Source organism: Rutidosis leptorrhynchoides, chromosome 10, assembly GCF_046630445.1.
Source record: "Rutidosis leptorrhynchoides isolate AG116_Rl617_1_P2 chromosome 10, CSIRO_AGI_Rlap_v1, whole genome shotgun sequence".
NCBI classification, from domain to species: domain Eukaryota; kingdom Viridiplantae; phylum Streptophyta; class Magnoliopsida; order Asterales; family Asteraceae; genus Rutidosis; species Rutidosis leptorrhynchoides.
In genome coordinates, this window is record NC_092342.1 from 52,663,729 (window position 1) to 52,676,446 (window position 12,718).

General features: G+C 31.5%; 1 long non-coding RNA gene across 18 annotated transcripts; it reads right to left on the reverse strand.

Moving 5' to 3' along the window:
- Positions 1-324: 324 nt before the first annotated feature.
- LOC139871665 (uncharacterized) lies at positions 325-4,145 on the reverse strand. 18 transcript variants are annotated; one of them, XR_011766735.1, is made up of 7 exons: positions 3,727-4,145; positions 3,226-3,335; positions 2,237-2,281; positions 1,448-1,553; positions 1,263-1,339; positions 733-774; positions 325-628 (listed from the first exon to the last, which is right to left on the reverse strand). It is a non-coding gene; the product is annotated as an uncharacterized lncRNA (long non-coding RNA). The 18 variants fall into 18 exon arrangements; XR_011766730.1 differs by having other exon boundaries at positions 2,221-2,281; XR_011766729.1 differs by having other exon boundaries at positions 2,221-2,308.
- Between the last annotated feature and the right edge of the window lie 8,573 nt (positions 4,146-12,718).

Below are 12,718 nucleotides of genomic sequence, written 5' to 3' on the forward strand. Positions count from 1 at the left end.
ACATATGAATAAAAACAAACTATATGTATAAGCAGTTACTTTAAGCAAAGTAAAATTTACCAAGATCAATTTCAACGTGTATCATAAACAAATCTAAGGTCGAATAAAAAACAGGGTTCGAACTTTGGCTGTGTTTGATATCAATTTACCAAGATAAGTTTATTCCAAATACTTATAGATGGGTCGAACTTTGGCTGTGTTTGATATCAAATTACCGAGATCAATTTACCAAGATCAATTTGTTCCAAATACTTATAGATGGGTCGAACTTTGGCTGTGTTTGATATCAAACGGGCCGAATAAAAACTAACTGAGAGCGAAAAGGGTCAAACAGCAGGGAGTTGCCTTAATTTTATTTTAATGCAAATGATCTCACAAAAAAATTATAAAAAGATGGCTAAAAGAGTATATGTAGGTTAGGCGTGGCCGGTTTGACACTTGCTTCAGAGGGTCATGTTCTTTTTGAGAAATGAATTTTTGATACAAATTGTTTCCATTCCTCTTCATATATCATTCCATCCCCATTTGTGTCTGCATCACTGAACGTTTTATCGACTATAATTTTAATAACGTCTTCGGAGAGTACCAAATCTGACTCGTGTAATAGAGCTATTACCATCTCATTTAACTGTATACCAAAAAAAAAAATATTAGAAATACAAAGCACCATAAGGTTCAGTTTGGGTAATCATTGACTTCACCATCGAGATCCAAGAAGCAAATAAAACTAACCTCTTCTCTTTCATTAAACCAGTTTGTCTAAGATCGTATAGCCTGAAAGCAACTGCTAAATTAATTTTAATGTAAAATTACATAAGAAGCATCCGTTAATTAAGCATAAGGGTAAATTAATGCAGCCACATATTGTATCGTATGACACACCAAAAATATATAAACTTTAGAACTACTTTAACATACATGAAAATCAAACAAAAAAAAACTTGCAGATCAAAAAACGGAACACCCAAATTAAATCCAACAATCAAATACGAAATCATACACCTTATTTTGTACAAACACAATATTATCACATGATCTAACTTTCTAAATAAAAGGTAATTGAAGACTCGATGCATTTTAAAAACACTTGTATTCAGTTTCAACTTTCAACCCATTTCCATTTGATCTATTTTATTCAAGTTTGACCCATTATACCCATTTGAATCGAGAACGGCCAAATTATTTATGAGTGGTATGTAATTTCCATATTTACAGTAGAATACAAATCATATTATTGTTCGTTCAGGATCTAAAGGTATCACCTGGCATGTTCGAGACGAAACATCCTCTATTCATACGTATTGGAAATCGAACGGTTTGGATCTATCCAAAATTCATCCTGCGTTAACACAAAACATCATGAGGTCAGATAATTCTTCATAAATACTCTACCCATTTATCTCGGTCCTAGAGAACTTTGAAAGTTTGATAAAATTAAAGTGAGTACGTATTCACATGACGGGTGAAAATATGACTAAGGTGAACCCGTATAAAACCGATTGTTACTGACCTCGTCCCTTGCCCGACCAATCAAACGCCTTCTCTCCTGCAAACTAAAGTAAAAAATACAACAACTGTTAATTGTCTAATACTTATTATAACCTTACATATTATGCCCATTTACGTCGAATTTCCATTTTAGTCAAATTTGTGATGAAGTAGGGTTTCCATTTTAGTCAAATTTGAAGATGATTCTAAAAGAGAGTGGGGGACTTGAATAGGCAACATGAGTGCCAATTTAAAAACGTGGTTTAGAAACTCTATCACACGATACTATAGAACAAATGGTGACAATAATGATCGGAGAAAACCAAAAATATGATAACCATGATAGTGAAAAAAATTTGCAGACTTTATTTCATATTAGTAAAATAAAACAAAAGTTGACTGTTTTTACAAACATTACTAACAGTATACTTAATATGCAAAACTTTACTTAGATATACTACCACAAAGCAAAATAATGGAGTAGTCGATGGCCAAGTAATCCTAACCTATATGTAGAAATACTACCACATATTAAGTACATTTCATACCATTCATAAAACATTACCTTTTAAACTGGTGATTTATTTTATTGGATATAATAGCAACTAAAGGTTAGTCAAAATCAAAACCAATATAAGAGTGATTTTATTCAACTGAAACTCATAAGAGTAATTTTGTACATCACAAAAAGTAAAAAACTAAGATAATCATCCGAATTTTTGACAATCTTACTTGAGCGTGAAATTACATATAAGATGAGGTATCTCGCCCTTGTAACCATCAGTCACGTTACCTGAGATTTCACTATTTAAATTCAACCCTGAAAAGTGAAAACTCAAACAATGTATAGACTAAATTTCATGTTTTTTATTAATTCAAAAACGACGCATTCTAATTACTTTTTCACCTAGATAAAACAAAGAATCACCAAAAATAAGGTCAGCTTGATTTCAGCTTATGTCATAAAAAAACTAAGTATATTAATAGTAAAAGTTGTATTGAAATCAAATAAGGATGCTAATATGTTGATTTCAGTGGATTCTTTGGCTATAGCCTATATCTACATTTTCCTCTCTTAGTCGAAGCAAAGTCGTCTTTCCTTAAGCTACAACCCGAAACACTTATACAATCCTATGAACCTTCAAATATGATACATGTTCAAATTTTAATGTATAAGCATCTAAGAAGCAATATGATTGTCTTTCTATAGACAATCCCTATAATGAACGTCGGAAAATAGTAAAATGATATGGGCGTACTATATCAACGTAGCCATTTCGACCCAATCCCCTTATTATAGATGAGTCATATTTTAGTTTTCGATTAGTCTATAGAATGAGGCTTTGCCCAAAGCATTAAACCAATGATCACCCATGACTTTTGTGACCTATTAAGCAACTAAGATATTGTAACCGATATAGATATATTAATACTTGTCAACATGGGCTTCCAGCTGATACGCGAACCCCTGAATTAATTCAACACTTTACATATGATTACAAAAACGACTTTAGTACGATAATAAACTAAACCTATATAATAATAAACTCGTAAAGGCTGTAAACATAAATAATACACCTCCATTATATTTTGACCCAGTTGAGTTACCATTTTAGTTAACTTTGTTTGACCCATTAGTGATAACCCAAAGCCCAAATATACCCATTAACATCAACTTTTAGGAAGCTATTTAACAAACTAACAAAGTAATCTTATCCAAAATTGTTGAGAAATCACCTTGGCTAGGATGTACTCTTCTCTAGTTTTAAAATCAAGAGGTTCTTAGTTGTGACATTGTTCCATCTTTTCGAACAGTTATCTTAACCAAGGTTTCAATGGACAAAAATCTACACAAATGCAAGAAGTCGGTTAATTAAAAAATCAACCGAAGGCAGTAAAACAAAGTGTCGGTGAACTACCCAAAAGATTAAACTATTAAAGGTCGGACCCAAAAAGGTAGTAAAAACAAAGTGATGTAGTCCATGCCAAAAGGGATGGAAAGTTGTATAAATTCATAGTAAAAACAAAGTGATGTAGTCCATGTCAGAAAGCTTCAACTTTTTCAATCTCGCTACAATTAAGAAATTATATCCGAGATCAGTCTACAAAAACTTATACAGAAGCTTATTAATGTCGATAAAAACTTATACAAAAACTTATAAGTCAACTAAATCCCTAATATATGCCAACAATTAGAATCGATTATTCACGATCAGCGAGAAAATAAATACGTGTTACCTAAATCGCGTCAGTGAATCTCCAAATCCTAACTTGATTTTGGCAAATCATAAATTCAAACCGGCGATGAACAACGTGCAAACCCTAAATCGCTGCAAAGCATAGTTACACTTTCTGGCATAAACGATTACAAAATTTATACGTTATTGTGCAGAAAAAGGCAACGGATTAAGCGGTGATTACGGAGACATACAATACGGCGGCTACAGACCATGATCGTCGGTGTAATCGACGATGGGGTTTTTCTTGTTAACAGAAAGAGAAAGAGGGGTGTTGCAGTTTTTCAATCTTTGAGAGATAGGAGATTTTCATTGGGCCAGGTGTCATTTTTTAAGGAGTAAAATGAAAAAGTAGTATTCAATTGAAAAAATACACGTAGCATAACTGATGAGGAGTACATGTGAGTGTGACAAGTCGGACTTGACCTTTACGGTTTGTAAAAGTTAGAGATTTATTTAAATGTTGTGGTATGGAACAATTTGTGTAACAACTTCACTACACATGCATTCGCCATAGTTTCATGATTATTTGGCGTCTTCTTCTTCTTAACAAGCTCTCAACAAGATTAAACCTTTCTCCATGAGGATCGGATATCACTTCTGTCGTTTGTCCAATTTATTTTGTTTCTAATGAATCACATATCATCTCTTCACGAGCAATAATCACACGGCTTTAGCTATTTGGAATTTGATCAAAACTTGGCTAGGAATTTCTTGGCCGATTTTGGAAGACTTTATTAAATGGGTCGATTTTTGCGAGGAATTATGACATCAAATAACGTATTTGGTGCATCATAGCTCTCTTCTCTAGTGGTTATGATATGTACTTCGAGTCTTCGACGACAACACTCTTATGAAAAACAAGAGATAAAAAAAACTTGATTTAATTGATAACATTATATTGTTTTTTAATGTTGGCTTAGAGTTAGAGCTAGATGTAATGTTACTTCTACTTGGCATATTTGATTAAGCCACCAGTTTTAATTCTCTTTGTGCCATAGCTCTTTGGTAGTTTCACATTTATAATAATTCGTTGACAAAAAAACAGCGCGTAGTTCCGCGATTATAGTCTAGCAGTTGGAGGACATGCAACAAAAAATGAAGGTCATGAATCCGATCTCACTTCAGGTTCCTTTAAGCACGAGTCACACAATTTTTTTCCTATGTTAATCGTGAGATTGGTCAATGAGGCCACCTGAGTTCCGTTATTACTTTTCTTTATCGTAGAAGAAATTTGTAAAAGTGCATTAACATTAATAAGCTTTGTAGTACTCATATATGCATTAAAATTCGGTGTAGTCAGTGGCATTATCAGGATTTTTTTTCACCGGGGGCGAATTTTTTTTAAAATCGTATTAACTTTTTTGGGGCAAAAAATGGAGGTATTAGGCACACAAAAAAATGGAGATTTTTAAGCAAAATCTGAATGTTTGTGGGCAAAATTCGAAGGTTTTTGGGCAAAATTTGGAGAATTTTGGACAAAATTTGAAGAATTTTGGACAAAATTTGAAGGTTTTAGGTTTTGGGACAAAATTTGAAGGTTATGAGACAAAAAAAAAATCACAGAGGCAAAGTCGAAAAATTCAAAAAAATTTCATTAAAATTTCAAAATCGACTTGGGGCGGGTGCCCCGGTCCTTAATAAAACCGCCCCTGGGGGTGTAGTGTAGATACACCAAAAGACTTGTCATCAATAACTGAACAAGACAAAGTCACATTGTTCATATGTCTTATCAAGGGAAAGAAGCAAAGGTATAACGTGTTAAAAATGATTATAACGAGTATGGCATCAATAATAGTCAGATATGTCTAAACTTAAATATTAAATTCCAATATTTGTAATATAAAAACCACATGTTTTTGTAAGGATAATTTATGTTAGAACTTGGAAGAAGATTAGTTTACGAGTAATGCTAATCATAGTCGTCAGATTTTACTTTTCATATTGATCTTAACTAGTTATTGAACCCTCGTTTTGCGCCAGGGGTTCGAATTTTAATGTATTTTATTGCGTTTAGTAAAATTATTTTGTGGCTAACGATGATGTCGTTGAAGCGCAACTCGAGTCGAACTAAAAGGTATAACCCGTGAGAGATTTAAATGTTATTTTAAATTAACAATATATGTGCATCTCCGCGTTTCGCTATGGAATTGTCGACTTTTAAAAATTTAACGCAAAATCAACGTGTATGAAAAGTACCCCAAATATTTAACGTTTTTTAAAAAGCGTCCGTTTGGCGTATAGCTAGTGACATTGTGTTCCTAAAATTATTTCGAGTTTAACGATGGTGTCGGAAAAATTTAACTCGTTGCGAGGGAGAAGATATGACCCGTTGAATATTTGGGTGGAGTTTATTTAAGATTTTTTTATGAAAATTGTTATTTGATACTTTACCCCCTGTTTGGGGGATCGATTTGAATTTTTCAAAAAAGTGTGGGGGCCTTTGTTGGTAAAATGAAATTTAGTTTTAAAAAAAAAAGGTGAAAAGTCGAAAATGCCCCTAAAACTATTCATAACTTTTGTCTATTAGTTAATATGTAAATTTGTAATTTAATTTTATGAAAATAATAAGTATACCAAAATTAATTTTGATTCCATATTAATTACTTAACCATGCCATAAATAATATTAATATCAAATTTATATAAGTAAAGTGAATATTTAAAAAGGAATATTTATACTTTGTAATTAATTAAATAAAGTTTTTTAAACTTATGTATAGCATGCCTAAGACCACATACAATCATTCCATTCTTTCACTGAACTTCTCTCCTCCACATCAGCGCCACATCAGCAAAAACCCTTTAACATTCCTTTCACTAAACACTCACAATCATACACTCCATTTTCAACTTTAACCAATTTTAAATTATTACTTAAATACAATAAATAAATACAAATAGCATTTTATTAAATAAAATTAAAACATTTTATATTATTAAAAATTTAAAACATTACATAATTAAATAAATAAAAGACAATACATAAAAAAAAAAACAATAAATAACGCTAATTGTTTCGAACAATATAATCATCCGGGAGTGTCCAAATGTGTTCTATCTGTGACAACCCAGAAATTTTCGACCAAATTTAAACTTATTCTTTATAAGGTTTCGACACGATAAGCAAAGTCTCATAATAATAACAATAATAATAATAATAGTTTTAATACCAAAAATTTTGAGACTCGGTTTAATAGACTTTGCTTATCGTGTCGAAACCTTATAAAGTATAAGTTTAAATTTGGTCGGAAATTTCCGGGTTGTCACAGTACCTACCCGTTAAAGAAATTTCGTCCTGAAATTTGATTGAGGTTGTCATGGCTAACAATAAGAATATTTTCATGACGAATATGAGTTGATAAATAGGATTTCATCATCATTGAGTAATATAGATAAAACGATTCGATTATTCGAAGAGTACGAATGAAGCTATCACAAAAGAGTGAAATGAGTAAATGCAGATTCGTCTTAACTGGTGATGTAGTCACGGTTGATTTCCGAAATTCAAGGAAATTAAAGAAGATCTTTGAAATCTATAAGATCAGATTCTTCGGTGAATAAGGAAATTAAGATCTCTTTAATTAAATGCGATTATCTGCCTTGATTGCCCTGTCGGATACTTCCATTATAAATTTACTTCTACCGTTCCATTATTTTTACCACTTCAATACTTCTCTTTCCTTGATTTATATTCCCAAGGATTGTGAAAATGCTTAATCCAGTTCTGATCTTTGATATTTTCCTGACTATTGTTTCTGTCATTCTCCTCTTTTATTTACCACCAGAGGAATCTGTTTACTTCTACGATTACCTTGGGGTTATCGTGTTTTTAATTCTCCCGTGTCTTTATATTGCTATTCGCATTGATATACACGGTTTGTAATTTATGTGTTGTTATCGGGCTTTATATTTTTCCTTATATTTCGAAGCTGTTTGTCTTTTTATTCTCTTCTCGACTTTAAATCAAGCGAATAATGGTCCAGAATTCGTAGGTATGGAATTTCGAATGAACATGGCTAACGTTCTGAGAGATAAATTGTAATAGCATGATCTTAATTGGTTGAATTACCAAAATTCAAGAGAAAAGATAGAACTATCAAGAAAATATATTCTTGATATGTTTATAGATTAGATAGAATGTAAGAGTCATGTAACATGGCACATGATGACGTTATGGTCTGTGAATCATCACGTTCCATTAGAAACTCAGCATGACTTAATGTAATATAATCACGTTGATCAAGTGTCATTATATTATACTAACTCATGCTTCAGTTTCCAACACTACTTCAAAATCTTTCATAATTCAAACTCTAAGTTTTCAGAGATTTAGAAACTAAAGCAGTTTTCTTTCTGTTGTAACACTGATATCACAAAAGGGTAAATGATTTCAGATAAGAATAGTTATAAAAATATCTTCAGAAATATCGAGGATATTTATAATGAAAGATACGATGATATCTTAGAATTTCTAATATCGATGGATGATGCAGAAGATTTGCCCGTAAAGGTTTAGAGTCGGGAGCAAGGTATTCGTTAATAACTTCAGTAGATACTTAATCATTTGGATTCTTTAAAGGCAGGTTTAGTCTTTGTGATTTATCCACAGCCTCCTTCATGGTTTGCTCAATCCGTTTTCTAGTTCCAAACTTCTCTTTTTCTGAGCTTTTCCAACACATTATTCGTTATCATCAAACTTTTGACTGTTAACGTCGTTTACAGTTTTTTTTCCCTGCTTTATCAGCATTTTTCAGAATTCAGTGTATTGATTCGCAGACTGGGTGCTTTTTAGAATTTTAGAATGGAAGATCATAATTCTAAGAGATAAAGGTTATATGTATACATATAACTGTTGATGTAGTAATAAAGTGAGATTTCAAAATACCGATTGCTGGTTATTGGTAATTGGTATGGCCTTTCTCGTTATAAGGTGCGGATGAGTATATGATAGGGTTCCGATAAATATAATAATTTTTTGGAAAGTCAAAGATCAACGAAGTTGTTGGTAAGTTACTGCTAATGTGGTGAGATATAAACGGTTCCCCGATAACAATGATGAATGGGTAATTGTTATGATAAGGCTTATCCGAATGAAAAATTAAAGTTGAATTGCTGGAGCTGTGATAAAATTGGCTAATTTGGAGAGGGATTTTAAAGTTATTTTCAGTAATAACAATGCCAAGGAAGTTAACACAGGTACGTGTTAAACATTTACTCAGGTTACGAGAGTTTTTCAGATGCATAACTATATGCATAAATCTTTCCTTCCGTAGATGAAGTGCGGTTGATTCATTCTTTTGATTGAGGTGTTTTCAAGAATCATGAAAGGTTTGAACGTAGATTGTAATCGTCAAGATACAAACGAGGTTTAAGATGAAATCAAGTGACAAACTTGAAGAAATATTTAGTTTCATATGTTATAATCAATATTTTAATTCATTTTGATTGTCCAATATTAGTAGTCCACAGTTAGTAGTTCAATAATTCATATATAGTTTAATATATTATATTCGAATTAATACGTGCCATTACCCATTGTATACATGTCTCAGACTCGATCACAACTCAAAGTATATATATTATTTGAGAATCAACCTCAACCCTGTATAGCTAACTTGATCATTACCGCATATAGAGTATCTATGGTGATTCCAAATAATATATATATATATATATATATATATATATATATATATATATATATATATATATGACGTCGATATGATATGTCAAAACATTGTATACGTGTCCCGATTTATCCAACGATATTTAAAGTGAGTAAAATAAATAACAGAAATTAAATGACGATAAATAAAATTGAGAGAATTAAAATTGTGATAATTAAATTGCGATAAATAAATTGAGATAAATAAAATGTAATAAAGAATTAATAGTTAGCTAGGAACATGTGACGATCGCTCCAAATCCATATGGACGAACACGTCATTAATTGATTTCATTGCGAGGTATTTGACCTCTATATGATACGTTTTGTAAACATTGCATTCTTTTGAAAAGGCGCACCATAAATGAATATTTAAATCAAAGGTTTTCGACATATGATGATTTTTACATATAGACAATCACCATAAATAATAGTTTACAACAGTATTTCCGTTGACAATGCAGTCAAAATAAGATACATGGTGATGATTTGGTGAATGCAACGTTTCCTTGAAAATATGTCATGTAAGACTCCATGCACATAGCTTGTCTAACATCTAAGCAAACAGCGGAAGACTTCTAGGAAACCTGAGAATAAACATGCTAACAAGTGTCAACACAAAGTTTGGTGAGTTCATAGTTTTAATATTACACATAATCCGTATATCAATGTGGATTACAAAAGTTCAGTTGTTTTATTCAAAACGTTTATCAATAGGTTTTACATAAAAGGTGGATCACAAGATTTCAGTTGTTTCATCCGAAACGTTTATCAATAGATTATATAAAACTGGATCACAAGATTTCAGTTGTTTCATCCAGAAACGTTTATCAAAATATTCTACGAAATTGAGCACCCTGGTAACTAAACTTTAACGTATATATAATTTGTACCCTTTGTATAATCATCTTAATAATACACGCAAACCAACGTGTACGCTTCTCAAATAGCATACGTCCGTTAAAAGGCTAGTGCTCTAGCTCGGACGGGGATATCAAGCCCTATGGATCCATATACTACTACTCGCGCCCACCAGTTCTTATAACTGGCAGTTACTAGTTACCAAAGCTAAGGGATTTTCGGTTCAAACTCAGTGTAGAATTTAGTATGTACTTGTATCCATTGCGTTTAAAATAATGTGCATGTATTCTCAGCCCAAAAATATAGATTGCAAAAGCAATTAAAAAGGGAGCAAATGAAACTCACGCATATAAATATTGTATATCGGTTAATAAAGCATTTGCATGTATTCTCAGCCCAAAAATGTAGAGAGTAAAAGGGATCATATGAAACTCACACAAAATCAGTTTTAGTATTTGTATCCATTTAGTAAAACAGTTTATAAAACTGCGCATGTAGACGCATCGGAGATAATAAACACGAGGTTTGATTCACAAAAATACCCCCGAACATTACCCATAACCTCCTTGGCAATAACCCATATTTTCCTTAGCTCTAGCTCGCTCGGAAACTCGTTTTGAAAATTACTTGGACAGTACTCCGTCGTAATATTTTATGTACATTATTATTTTTGTATCTCAAAAATAATAATACTAATAATAAGATTAATAATAATCTTAATAATAATAATAATAATAATAATAATAATAATAATAATAATAATAATAATAATAATAATAAATATTATACGGAGTAATATATATTTGTGTATGTGTGTTTGATTTTTTTTTTATTCGAGCGAAACACCTGAATTTATAGTACCTGGCCTGGAATCTGGAGTCATGCGACTCGCATGGAAATAGCCTTCTGGCCATGCGACTCGCATGAGGACCAGGGACAGCTCACATTGTTTTGGCTCCTAGCTTGTCGACATAATATAAAATAAATATAATATATATAATTTAAATTAATTAATTATACATTATATTAAATTCACGTGCATAGTTGACTTGTAATTTTTGTTCCGATAAGTCGTACGTTGTCACTCGACTTATGTCCCGGTTCCGGTTTTTCGAACGCCCTTTCGTACGCTGAGAAAACTTGTACTTTACGTTTCGTGAATCGTACCTTTGTCAAAATATAGTCTTAAATCATCCATAAAATATACCACTGTAGCAAAGTACTGTAGCAAAGTCAATTTTTACTGTAGCAATTCACTGTAGCAAAGGCAATTTTTACTGTAGCAAATAGTGATTTTCGAAAACACTGTAGCATTTTGGGTACTTTAGCAATTTGAAAATGTTACTATCGTTTACTAAATAACTTGAAATTATATATATGTATATATCTTTTTAATATACATAAATCAGTTTTTAAATACACATTGGAAGTTATTTATAAATAAATTTTAATAATAAATATTTCAACTTATCATATATATTCAAATAGATATTTAAACCAATAAGTTTAATGTACGGTATCAAATAATTAATACATTGTTACCTTTTCAAGTTATAGTATATATGTATCTATTTACATATAATTGTTCGCGAATTGTCGAAAACAACCGAAGGGTATTTAAATATATAAAAGTAGTTCAAAAATTTTGAGATTCAGTTTTACAGACTTTGCTTATCGTGTTGAAAATGTTAATCATACAAAGATTAAGTTTAAATTTGGTCAGAAATTTTTGGGTCATCACAGTACCTACCCGTTAAAGAAATTTCGTCCCGAAATTTGAGTGAGGTCGTCATGGCTAACAATAAAAATGTTTTAATGACGAATATGAGTTGATAATAGAGTTTTATCTATGTTTGAATAATATGGATAAAATAATCCAATTACTCGAAGCGTATGAGAGAAGTTATCGTAATCAAGTAAAATGGAGAATAGAGATGCGTCTTATCTCTTAATGTAATAACGATTGATTTCCGGATTTTAAGGAATAGAAAATCTTCATAATTTAAATAAGATTTGATTTTTCGGAATTTGCGGAAATTAAGATTTTCTTTGATTAAATGCGTAATCTGCCTCTATTGCTGCGTCAAATATTTTGCTATAAATTGACCTCTTCCGTTTCATTTATTTTCAACACTCCTATAATCTTCTTTCTTATTTCATACATCCCAATAGATTGTGAAAATGCTTAATCCAGTTCTGATTCTTGATATTTTCCTGGCTATCGTATCCTTCATTCTTCTTTTTCATCTACCACCAGAGGAAGTTATTTTCTTCTACTATTACCTTGGGGTTATAGTGTTTTTCATTCTCCCGTGTCTTTATGTTGCTATACGCATTGATATACACGGTTTGTAATTTCGGGGTTGTTATCGGGCTTTATATTCTCCATTATATTTCGGAGCTTCATACTTTTGTTTTCTCTTCCAGACCTTAAGTCAAACGGATAATGGTCCAGAATTCGTAGG